Source organism: Pteronotus mesoamericanus, unplaced genomic scaffold (assembly GCF_021234165.1).
Source record: "Pteronotus mesoamericanus isolate MK-2021 breed Mesoamerican mustached bat unplaced genomic scaffold, CSHL_Meso_final contig_347, whole genome shotgun sequence".
Taxonomy (NCBI): Eukaryota; Metazoa; Chordata; class Mammalia; order Chiroptera; family Mormoopidae; genus Pteronotus; species Pteronotus mesoamericanus.
Window position 1 is genome coordinate 4,793,820 of NW_026555137.1, and position 13,360 is coordinate 4,807,179.

Genomic DNA, 13,360 nt, shown 5'->3' on the forward strand with positions numbered 1-13,360 from the left:
GCTTACCAGCAGCAGCAGAATTTTACTCCATGCATTTAGCTTGAGATAGAAAGAAAATTTCCCCCCAAATGTCACAGCGAAAGTCATGGACTGGAGCCTGGTGGCTCTGGTTTGGCAGTTTGGCTGGGTGCACCACCCGGAGCCAAGTGCCCTAGCCGAAGAGGCTGAGGTCTGGCGACGCGCTCTGGTCTGCCAGGCCCGGCGTTCGTCCCTCCTCCTCCTCCGCTCAGCCTTTGTTGGGGACAGGGTAACATCTCAGGGTTATTCCTGACCTCAGTGCACCTCCAGGGGTAATGGGATGAGAGAGAAGAAAATGGAGATCTAACAGGGGCCACCATATGCCTGTTGCCAAACAAAATACGTGGGTCTGTTTGTTGTTAACAATGAGCCTGCTTTGGGCCTAACCCTGCTTGTGTTCTTTTGGAAAAAAAAAAAAAAATTGAACAGTGAAGTGTCCCTGTGACAGCTTCCTGGTGATTAGTTAGATTCCACCGATGACGTGGCCTCCTCTCAGGGCCAAGTATGTCCCTGGGAGGCCTAGTGGCTAAACTGCAGTTACTGCCTTTGAAAGGTAAATTTCTTCCTGGAATTTCCCGTGAAATTGCTGAGTGTCTCTAGAACAGAAATAAGGGCAGCGGGGGGCGGAATCTTTTAATTTGGCCAACCACTCTGGGGCTTTGAAGCAATAACAATGGAAGAACCTGAGCCCCTGATTATGTTTATCGAGAGCTTCCTCACTGTCAGTCAGTACTGAGATGTGCGCCTTTCCGTTGGATTTCTGGTTCAGGAAACTGTTACTGTAACTTGACTGTGAAATACAAATGTACATCTAAACATTTGTGGAGCAGAGATGTACACTGTTGTTCCAGGGCCCTATTAAAGTGCATTTGAAGTGTCCGGACAGTTACCAAATCTCGTCACGGCCAACCAGCTATCTGTTGTCGGGCAAACACTTCGGCGATTTGATTTATAGCGCACAAGAAAGCTGCATCTCTGTGTCTCGCCTAGTGACAGACCTGGCTAAGGATAGCGCGGCGGTAGCGGAGGACAGGGGGCTGTTGATAGGTAAGTGGAATCATCCTGAGGAGCAGAATCCACTCCCCAGAGCAGCATGCCTGACCCTTGGAAGCCAGAGCTGGGATAACGTATCAGGGGTAGATGGCAATTTCTCCTTTATAGGGTTAGAATCTGTAACACTTAAAAATTTCGGTTCAAGCCCTGGCCAGTGTGGCTCAGTTGGCTGGGGCGTCATCCAATAACCAAAGGGTTGCAGGTTCTATCCCCAGTCCTGGCGTATACTGGAGGCAAGCAATCAGTGCCTCTCCTTTGCATTGGTGTTTCTCTCTCTCTCGCTCTCACTCTTCCTCTCTCTCAAAAAGCAATGAAAAAAAAATGTCCCTGGGTGAGGCTCTGAGTCAGAGAGAGTCACGGGAGGGTTGCTGCCATAGACCTGGAACAGGAAGCTCAGCTCCGTGTTCTCGGCAGCGGTGAGCAGCTGTTGCTTGGCATGAAGTGTTTTGGATTAGGACCACAGGACAAACACAAAGGCATTAGTTATGTGTAGCTGAACGTGTGCTTAAGAATAATGGAGTAGAGACAACAAGTATGGTTTTTGAAGAACCTGAATTATGGAAAGTGGAAGAAACAAAGTGGTAGATGAAGGAAAAACAGAGCCTGGCAATTTTTTCAATCTTTTTTCAAGAAGAAAAGAAAAATCAGAGTAATTAACAAGGGATATATAAAGACTTCACCATAAAATTTAAATATGCAGTAGGACTGTAAAACTACAGATCAAGTATTTTATTTTTTTAACTGGTGAAGTGACTTCAAATGACTTCATGTATTTCATATGTAAAATAATATCAAATGAGGCAAAGTATGCAGAAAATATTTGTAAACTGTGAAATGCTATGCAAAAGTTTTATTTATTTGTTGATTGCTATAAATATGGATATTTCTGGGTGTAACTGAACTTATTTGTGAGCTAAGTGAACATAATTTCAGCTTCAGAAATTTTACGTTGCAGAACTAGATATATTGTGATTGCTCATAATGATGCTGTTTTATGATGTATGCGATGTTGTTGCCTGAATTGATTTTAGAGAACTAACACATAAATAATAAAAAATTTTGTTTTATTTTTAAATTGCACATTGAAAGGAAGCATGAAAAGGAAATACAAATAATTTGTATGTCGAAAGTTCCAAGTAACCTTGTAAACACAGTTCAACATATCGTTTCTACCCAAAGCAGCAGCTAGAGAGCTATTTTTAATTATTTATGCTAACCATCTGTTCCTTGCACATCATATCTTCCAGAACAGACAAATCTCATGGCCTTCAGACTTCGGCTACTACTACTTCTAGATGAGCAGCTGTTTTCTTATCAAAAATCCATACTGAAGCTGTTTACCCTAAATTGGTGAATTTCATTAGTATCTCCAGGGCTCTAGCTGAATTAATCTATTTAAACAGCAGTCTCCTTAAAAACAGGTGCTTAAGTGGCTTATCCCAATTCTATCATTTTAACAATAGCACTTAGAAAAAGAACACTCCATTTTCTGCTAAAACAAAATAATGATTGTTTTCATTTGCTACTACTTTTTGTTATGAAAACAGTACACACTTGTCAACTGTGATGCCCCTTTGGCTTGGCCTTAATCAAAGAGTGGCCTCAGCCTCAAATGTTTTAACTGGGACTAATATTTTTTAAAATAGTTTGATTATTATAGTTTTAAAATGACACATTTTAATAAAAAATGTTTTCATAGCACAAGGCCCGTGTAACAGATTATCACAAACTCGGTGGCTAAAACAATAGAAAGGTAGAAAACTAAGGTGCAGGCGGGACCACACTCCCCGTGGAGGCCGCAGAGGAGGAAGCCTCCTGGCTTCTCCCAGCTTCCGCACCCCTCCTGCCTCTTGCCCCCTCCCCGTCCCGTCCCCCCCTCCCCGGCGTGTAACCCCCTTCTGCCTCTTTATTACAAGATCCCTGAAGGTGGCCTTCAGGGCCCATTTCAGTCAACCAGTCTAATCGCGCCATGTTATCAAAGAAAACAGTGCTACAGAGAAATGGAAAAGGCAAGGAAGATCTTGAGACTATTAAGACAGGAGAGATCGGCTTCCATGCTACTTTAAGGAAAGGTGGGAAAAGTTTTAAACCTGAGATGAACTAGAGTAAAAGTAGTAAAGGGCAAGCCGGGGGCTCAGGGAGGCCATCCGTGTGATTAGGTCGTGTGCCCTTGCTCATTCATGCTTAGTTAGGCCCGCACCTCCCCCCAGAGGATGAGAGAGAGGAGCTCAATCTTTCTGAGCGGTTACATTTCAAAGGGACGGCTCCCAGGTCTTTGAGAAAGGCATTCCTGGGTTGTAAACCTGTCCAGAGGCTGGGATGAGATTCCCATCTCAGCAGGGCAGAGAAAGGATTTACAATTGCAAGTTTTCTAAAGTAAATGCTCTAAGTAAAGAAAAGTCAGGGGCTGTCTCAGTCCGTTTGGATCGCCACAGCAAAAATAGTGTCAACAGTGTGGCTTAGAAACAATGAAATTTTATTTCTCCCAATTGCGGAGGCTGAGAAGCTCAAGTTCAGGCACCAGCAGATTTGGTGTCCACTGAGGGGTCGCCTCGTCACTCTTAGATGCCCATTATGCAAGCGGTCCCACCCCAGGGACCATCATTGTGGGGGCTGGGATTCCAGCCTAAGAATTCGGGGGCAATCCGTGCAGACTGTACTGGGGGCCTGTATTCCCAAAGAAACCTGTCTAAAAGTTCAGTTCCGCTGAAGGGGATATGAAGGTCAATGTCTAGACTTTTAATCTAATCAGGTCTACAAAGGTGTGTTTTTCAATTAAGATAACATTCACAGGCGCCAGGGAGTAGTAGCGCCTGGATATTACGTTGAAAGGCACTGGGGACAGTGCTTATAAAGGAAACAGAATGAATGAGCTGCAGATGTACCGACAAGAACCGTTCACAGTTCCTGAACTTTTGGCCCCACAGTCTCAAAGATTTCATCATTCACCTTTGTGGAAAGACGTGGCCTTTAGAGTATTTTAAAGTCACAGCATATATTTTGGGCTTGAGTCAGGGGAAAGAGTAGGTTCAACAAATGTATGCGTAAATTTTCACTTTTAGTATGTTTTTAAATGGTACTTCTTTCATTTGTAGACCAAACATTTTGCGTTGCACTCACTGGACATCTCTCATCAATTCCATTATTCACGTATGTTTTGTGCAACTATATTTTTAGGTTTAAGACTTTAAGTTTGAGTGTCACGATCTGTTACAAATCCAAGTCAGTGAGGGACATGCAGGAGACAGTATGTGCATGTTAGTTCTACTCGTTTGTGTGTTCGTAACCTCGGGCATCACAACCTCCCGGAATCAGGGTGCGAGGGCGCTGCACCAGCGCAGCCAACTCTCTACTGAAGCCACGTTGACAAGTCAGGCGATAGTCCGGAGATTCAGTTCTTTTTCCTTTACGTTGTGGGTTCATGATAATGAAGAAAAGTATCAAAGGGTTTAGCGCCGTTTTCCTCTGTTCCTCTTGCTAAACCTCAGAGCTCAGCTCAGAGCCCTGGGCATTGTGTGTAAAGCAAACAGGAGACTCCACCGTCGCAGAGAACACCGCAGGGCCCACGGGCGGGAGGAACAACTCAGCCATGAGGCCTGTATTTTTGTGCTTTCACCATTCTTTTCCTTTCCTTTTTGCTGCCATATACAGTAGTAACAGCTTGGTGTGCTCATCAGGTTCAAAGTACTAAAAATGAATTTTTCTAGCCTGTTGTTCCACTTTACAGAACAGGCCGCTGTCCCCCGAAACAGTGAATGCCTCCCCCAGGCCTGTGAGCCAGAGGGGGGGTGGCGGGGGCGCTGCGGGTAGCCTCTGCCCTGCGGCCTCCCGCAGCAGAGCGCGCAGAAATGCAACTTAACGAGATCGCAAACTAATATCAGATAAGGCGTCTGAGTCTTTCTCCCTGCAAATCTGTCTTTCTAGAAAGGTGATTCACTTTATATGCAAGGCAGATCTGATCTTGTTTTCATTGAGCTATTCTACAGGGAATGTTTAATTAGAGTGATGAAAAGCCAGGATTCTTTTTAATAATTTAAAATAAGGAAATAGATTATTAATAAGTACTGCCCTTTGTCAGGGACAGACAGGTAGAGGAGTGTAGACCAAAAGGAGTGTTGCGACGCGGCTGCCATAGTTATTCAGAACCCTGGGAGTATCACATTTAAGACTGCAAACAGTCTCCAGGAATTCTCCATATAATCATGTTTTCTTTATTATTTTGCAAGGGTGTTAATTGCCTACTAGTAATTGACTTCCCATGTGACTGTCCAGAAATGTAATCAATAGGAAGAGCAGAGGGACCAAGCTGTCATGGCTTCTGTGACCAAGATCCTCTTCTCGCCCCTGACAAGGTGTTGCTGTTTTAATAAAATGAGCAGGTGCAAATGCAGGCGGCTACTCAGAAATCTACCAGCTAAATCCGCTCATCTCACGGCTCTGAGATGAAAATGGAGCCAATCAGAACTTTGAAATATAATTGCCTCATTTTCCAACTTAAATACATTATGTGCCCCCTGCTAGTGTTGCACCTGGCAAAGCTACTTATTAAAGTTATGAAGGGAAGACTTCGCCGAGACATTTTCAATATTATGCTGACACCAGAGTAAAGGCGGGAGAGGGGTGGGCATGATCTAATTCTACTGTGTCTGCTCGGGTCAGGATCTGTCATTATTCCGGCGGAGCTGGCGACCAGATTTCATGCCTGGAAATATTTCAGATAATTTTGTGCAAAGTAAAATCTACTGAATTTCAGTGTATTTCCTCTCTCCTAGTTTTTATAGTTCTCTTCAGTTTTCTCATCACTCCAATATTGTTTTATCACTTAACCTATGCAGTTTAATATTTCTTTTGTAGCAAGTCTGTTTTCTTTCAGCTTCATCATGGTTTCCTATCCATTTACAGATGCTCTGTAACCAATGGGTAGGGACTGTAAGAAAAATGAAATTCATTCTTTATCATTGTGCTGGCAAAACAGCCATATAGGTATTCTGAGACATGATTAATCTTCATCAGCCAGCAAGGAAGAGGCAGAATCAGTGGTCAGATTTGGGGCATCAGTATTGTAACCTAATTCCTTAGATACAGTCCCACTCTGTCCTAGATGCCATAAATAATGATAAAACTTTGGCTGTTTGGTTGACAACGATGTATACTTGCAAAGCATGATATTACAACTAGCTTATATGAAAGGCAATCACACTAAATAACTGTCTGTAGAATCCAGGTGGTTCTAATGATGACAATTATAACAACGACCGCTAGCATTAAGGAAGAAGATAAACACATGTTGCTCACATCGTTCTCACATTGACCCACTGGGCAAGTAATGTAGGGATAAGTAGATTGTTGTCGGTTTAAGCACCTAGGATTTTGGGAATGGTTTGTTATAGCAGCAAACTGTAGTCTCTCTAGACAATCACAAGGCATATAAGAGATAGATGATAGATAGATAGATAGATAGATAGATAGATAGATAGATATTGATGGTAAATACATAGGTTTCTGTTTATGTTTTCATAAAAAAGTAATCTTTTTATGTTTCCTAATAAACAGTAGAATCTAAGAAAGCTGTAGTTTGTCTGTAATATATGAAGAATCGTTTCTAAACCTTTCTTAACTACACTGACTACATTTGTACAGAGAAGAAACATTTCTGGCTAAGGTCTAATGTTTCCATGGGTTCCAATAAAATAAACATTCCTTGAAATTGAGTCTAGCTTTTTTTGGGTTGTTTATTTGTTTTAGGATGAGTTAAGTAATGGATTGTGAACAACTGAAGTCCATTGGAACATAAAAATAAGTGTTATTTTCATTTTAGTCCTTTGTGTTCTGCCCAAGCCTATGAAAGATGGCAAGATATTTTTAAGTAATATATCTTTAGTAAATCACTATCATAATGTTTGCACAATAGTGAAGCATCGCTGTATTGAACATTTATTTGGGAGCTTGAAATATTGGTTCCATTGTAGATCAATCCCTCTGATAACAATTTCACTAGCTTTGCAGTTTGCTAGTTCAATTTAATATTGCCAGTGGTGTTAGACCTGCTATTACTTTTATTGCTTAGATTAGTATTGAAAATATTGTTGTGAGAAAGAAGTAATATTGCCATGATTTTATTATGAGGCCACTTTTCTTGTACACAGTGCCAGGTCTCTACGAGAGCGCCCGTCGCCTCTCAGACCATATCGCACCGTTTATGTCTTTTATGGCCGGCTCTCCGAGTTCTCCTCTACGAATAGGAATGGCGATTTTCAGAGCCGTGGTCGCAGCAGCTCAGCACTGTAGCGCATCGAATAAATACGATGCTCCAATTGTGAAACTTGGCAGCACGTTTTAGGAAAAACAATCAAGTGATAACTGTCTCAATTTTGTTTCTATGCCCCATGAAATTCCAAGGTAATATATGGTGGATGGAAAGGGGGAAGATTACTGAAAGCATGCAGCAACTGTCAAGCTTAAACTGACATACGATATTTTTCTCTTTATTGTGTTTAGGTTATTTGAAAATTAAATATTATCTGTTAAACTCTTGGGGAATGAACACCGCAAATTCCCTTGCCTACAAATGTGTGGCACAACCATCTTTTCTTGATAGAAGTGCATAAAACATGGGTCCTGCTTATTATTATTAGTATAGTATTACAATATTTTAGTTTGTTATTACATGTACAACTGTATAGCTATTTCACATTATATACATTTGTTGCTTAATATATATACTTTGAAGGTTGCAGTTTCTCAGTGTTCTCAGAGCAGTAGTTCCGAAAGCGGAGTCGGTGGGAGCCCGCGGCTGCTCAGGCACCCGGGAGGCCCAGAAGGTAAGCCCCTGCGGCAGCGCGCGGGGGCGCCCTTCCTCCTCCTCCGCGTTCCTTCCCTTCGGATCCGAGCGCGCGGGGGGCGCGGGTAGAAGCCACGCGCTGTGCGATACTGCAGCACACTGAAAGCAGGAGCAGATGCACGAACTTGGCTGTTTTCTCTCCAGCCAAATGTCACAGAGGTCGGCAAAACGGGGGGCCAGTGGCAATCTGTGGGAAAATGCCTCTGTGTTAGAAAATGGACTTGATTTCAGAAAAACTAAGTGGCTTCGATGTGAAGGGTTGATTGTTGTTATTTTACGGGAACTAATGAATAGCCATTTAATTTAATAGGGTAAAGGCTTATGACCTGTCCCACACAAACACAAGGTCCTCGGGGTCCCGGGTCCTTTCTGACACTGCATAAGCGCTCATGATGAGAACCTTATGAGCAATTTTCCCACTTTTTCTTTTTCATCCTCAGTTACAACAATCGGCATTTACTGCACTTGACGTGAGCTCTGTCAGAATAACTGAGATAGTAGCTTTAGGCCTATTTTTAATTCAAGTATAACTTTGCCAATTTAAACACTTAAAATGGTGATTTTATTTATATAGTTTTAAAAATTGTCCTGTTTGGAAATATTTTCTAATAGTTAACTAATATGGGAACTAGTATTATCTTAATAATTATTATTTTAACGTAAGTCTATGACACTTCTTTTTTCTTTTTTCCTTTTGTGTCGTCGTTCAGGTACAGCTGTCCTCCTTCCCCCCCATTACTCTCCCCTGCCCTCCCCTCCCCCAGCCTTCCAATTTCGGTCCTCCCTCCTGTTGTCTTTGTCCCTGGGTCCCTTATGCAGCTTCCTTGACTTGACCCTTCCCCTTCTTTCCCTCATTTTCTCCCTCCCCCCTCCCCTCTGGTCACTGTCAGTTTGTTCTTTATTTCCATGTCTCTGGTTCTATTTTTCTCACTTGTTTGTTTTGTTCATTAGGTTCCACTTATAGGTGGGACCATATGGTATTTGTCTTTCACCGCCTGGCTTATTTCACTGAGCATAATGCTAAGTTCCATCCACGCTGTCACGGAGGGTAGGAACTCCTTCTTTCTCTCTGCTGCATAGTATTCCATTGTGTAAATGTACCACAGTTTTTTGATCCACTCATTTGCTGATGGGCACTTAAGCTGTTTCCAGCACTTGGCTATTGTAAGTAACATTGCTATAGTATAAAAGACAAATTATGGGTCAAACATTTTTGTCAGGTTGAATTTTTCCTACTTTTTTCTTTTTTTAAATTACAGCTGACATTAAATACTATATTAGTTTCAGGTATACAGCAGAGTGATTAGATGTCTACATAATTTATGAAAATTGTTAGTTCAGGTACTGATTAAACTGCTTTGTAGGCCTGTGTTCATAGGACATCACTAAACTCCTTTGATCTCAATGAAAATGGAGGGTAGTATCAAGCATCTTTTTCTGTTTGAAGAGAACCAGTATATTGTGTAAGTGTTACTAGCTAGACAGGCTCTGAAGTCAAGTCTCTTCTTACCCCCATGAGCATAGCCTAGAATCCTGTCTGAAGGTTGATACATAGTTTCAAATGAGCTTAATCTCAGAGGCAAATATTGCTTATGTGTTCTGCTGTTTTTCTCTAGCTACTATTTCAAGGCTTCATACGTAGAGATATTTACTCAGCATCTCTAAGGGATGGTTATTATTTTAAAAGAATGAGCATAGCAGCAATAACTACTGTGTAGAATTTGGACTTAAGTAGCTAAGAAACGTGGTTGATACTTAAAAAAACAGAACGTAAATTTTCCTATTGCAATCAGGAATATGTGATTTTAGATTTGTTTGTAACCAGTGATTACATGCCATTGCATCATAGTTTAATTATTTATCAGTACTCTCAAGTTTGTATGCAGAGTAATTTTGCTCTGGAACCCATTTGCCGGATTCATATCCATAAGTTAAGAAATGTGTCTTTGTTTTTATCTTGCACAGTTACTTTCAATCTGAATTCTGTTTTTCCTTAGTAATATTAAGTCTTAGACCTGCAACACATATCTCATTTCAACTTTTTTTCCCGTGTGAGTCACTTGTAGCTTCATATTTTATATGGTTAAACTCAATTCTACTTTTCCAAATTAAATATTGTGTATGTATTTACATTTACAGTAGCTTCAGCCATGCCTTTCTGGATCTTGTCAAACCATTTAAGAAATAGATACTTAATTCATAGTATGTGTAATGTGCTGTCTTAGGCTTTTAGAAAGGGAGAATACAAATAAAAATAAAACATTGTCCTGACCCTGAAGAAATGCAAAATGATCTTTCCTTTTGTATTTCCATGCTTCTGTTATTTTCCTCATCTTTTGCTAGTTGGCTCTGGGCAATGATCCCACAATTTGAATTAGTTTTGCATCAAAACTCAATAAAACCAGCCCATCCTACTGCACAGTGATCATTAGATTGCTTGTGATAATTTAGATTGTTTGTGGAAAGTCTAGCAAACAAAAGTACCTTTTAGAGAGGCGAGATAATAATTTTATTTTCCTGTCAACTCTCAAAAGAGTTTATGCTTATGATGGCAGGAGCCATTCTTTTTTCCCAGTGTGCTTAGTTCTGGGCTCTAATTAATAAATGTGTCACTTTGAACAATTTGCTGGCTCTTTCTAAGGCACAATTCCTCATTAGAAAAATGCCGAGTATATAATAGTACGCATCTCCTAGGGCTGCCGTAAGCATTAACTGAATAATCCAGGTAAAGTGCTCAGCACGGCCCATGGAGAGACGCTGGATCAATTATACAAAGGAAAATATCAGCTACATTTATTTATGGCTCATTATGTAGAAGTCGTTTTATTATGTTTTCATGGCGGTTATCTAATCTACACAGAAAATCTATGAAGATAGTACTATTGTAACTACAATAATGATTTTTATTATAGTTTTAATGCTTAGCTAACACAGTGATTGGCCCACAGCAGGCGCTCAGTAGATACTGCTGTACTCTGGTGAACGGCAACCGGTAACCGCCGTGGAGGCCCCTGTTGGCTCTGTATCAGTCAGCATTTTTGCCAGAACAGGACCTGACTGCAGTAGAGAGGGAATGTATTTAAAGACATCGGGTGGGGGAGGTCACAGAGTCAGCAGAGGCCATGCCAGGAACAATCCCTAAATCACAGGCAAGCACCGTGTCCTGAGGACGTCCAGGAGCCCATGAATCTGCAGTGTGCGCACCTGAGCCCTCAGTGCATTTCCCTGAAGTCCTCACTTTCAATAACGTTATCAGATAATTTATCTGATGCGCCTTCTGAGATTTGTAATGAATGGTGAGCTGAATGAGCTCTTGCCTGTGCTTTCTGGTGGAGAGAGTATCCACATGTGCTCAGACTCCTGGATCTCAGATGTTTCGCTCAGGCATCGGGTGCTCGACTTGACCTTGTAGAAGGGTTGTGTGCTCCGCTGTGGGCCGGCAGCCAGGATACCCGGCACTCGCGTCTTTTCATGTCTTTTCAGTAGGATGCCATTAACAAAATAAGGCGTGAGGCATGGTAAAATGATCCATATTCTTGTGAAATAAATTGTAACAGAGACTGAAAACTGATTTAACCTGAGAGCGAATGGGGACCTTTAAGTTCCTTGACTGATGTTAGAGAAGAATGAAAAGAGAGAGGCATCGATTTGTTGGTGTGCCTGTTCATGCATCCATTGGTCAATTCTCGTGCGTGCCCTGACTGGGGACCGAACCCGCAACCTCGGTGTGTCTTTGTTCCCAACGCTAGAGGAAGCCGTTTGTGTCCCAGGAGCAGTTTTACTCCTCCTGGTGGGGCCCACCTCTGCGACAGCCTTAACTCTCTGACTGAACTACAGCCGGCGCGCAGGTGAATGGGAGGCGGGATGTGCACGCCGTCCATGCAGCCTTTGGCGCCGGCCTTTGGTGTCCTATCAGCCCTCAGGACACGCAGTCCCAGGCCGGGTTTAGTCTTTGGCTTGGAAGAGGAAGCTTCAGTTCCTCCTCCTTACTTTAGTAGAGCATACTTTATAATGGATTGGGGAGCCAATAATCTTCTATTCAAATTAATTAGACCAGGACTGGGAAGATAAATAAGGCATGGGTTAGGGTCTCGGTGGGCCTAATTTGAGGGGGATTCAGAGAAAGCCCAGTTCGCTCCTATTTCTGCACCGTCGCACACTGACGAAAGGAGTATCGTGGCATTCAGGAGTCCTCGGCATTCATTTCCAATGCAGAGGAAGGCTTTCCCCCACTGAAGCTGTGATACAGGCGTTCGGAGTCTTTGAAATGAGTCAGAACGTGACAGGATAATGTACTTTCTCACGATGGCTGAAGTCAGGCATTTGTTGCCAGACCTCTTTCTTTTTTTAATTATACAAATGAAATGGGACGCCAGCGCACGGGCTCTCTGGGCAAGTCCCTGGGGCCCTGATCGGACTAACGCGCTGGTTCGCCTTCCGCTCAGCCGCCCGCGCAGCTCACGGACCGGCTGTCCGCCCCGGCTGTCCGCCCCGGCGGTCAGTGGCGGTCAGTGGCGGCTCCCGGCCCCGCCGCAGAGCGGCCGTCGTGTCCTCACGCAGCCAGACAGATGGCCGGTTTCACACCAGCGCCGCGCTCCCTGGTGCCCCGGCCTGGAGAAGGCAGCCCGGCCCGTGTTCGCCGGGGACGCTGGCAGGCCTGCCTTGTGACGACACAGTGACTGTTCTTTCTCCGACAAAAATGGGCAAATTCTGCAAAGCCTATTGAAAAATCAGTCGTTCCTCAGAATATTTTCGGTAAACTCCCCTCCGGCCTGGCGGCTGGTAGAAGTGGGGCGCGATAAACATTGGCTTCTCACCGAAGGTCCTCCCTGGGACTAAGACCCTCACAGCGACGAGGGCGTGGCAGGGCCGGCCCCTGCGGCAGCTGCTGGGGCTCTGGTCGCGCGTGGTCTCAGTCCCCTCCTCCCGGCCCCCTGTCGTCCCAACTCGCGGTTTCTTCCTAACTGTTAACAACATCTGGCAGGAGTTTAAATTAAAACTTGGGATCAAAGTGTGTTTCAAAGCCCTTCAGCTAAGAGTGACAGACGATTTCTTTAGCTCGGTCTGTGAAAGCTTCTAGCGCGCGTTCTGTGCTGGGAGAAGCAAGCGTGGGCTTTCGGCTCTTAAGCCGCCTCTGTTGGCGGGAACCCCTCACCCTCGGCCTTTACCCTTGTCATGCCCTCCCTTCCGCGGGGCACGGGCGCACTCCCAGCGCCCCCTCTGCCGGCTGCTCTTCCTTCTGGATGAGCGAGCGCAGGCGGCACTTCTGCTGTCCGAGCCCCGCCTTTAACACTGTCTGGACTTAGAAAACCTTTTTTCCCAACTAGTACAGGAAACGGAGCACCTACCCTCTCTGTTGTCCACAGAGACAGTTGCCAAAAGGTTTCTGGTAGCGGCACCTGGATCAGCCCAGGCCTTTTCCTGCCAACTATGAACAACAGGCTCCAC

The 13,360-nt window shown here is 43.7% G+C and overlaps 1 protein-coding gene across 2 annotated transcripts in view; it reads left to right on the forward strand.

The window, feature by feature from the left end:
* BRINP3 (BMP/retinoic acid inducible neural specific 3) overlaps positions 1 to 13,360 on the forward strand; it is a 186,356-nt gene that overhangs the window by 138,980 nt on the left and 34,016 nt on the right. The gene's annotated exons all lie outside the window — the stretch shown is intronic.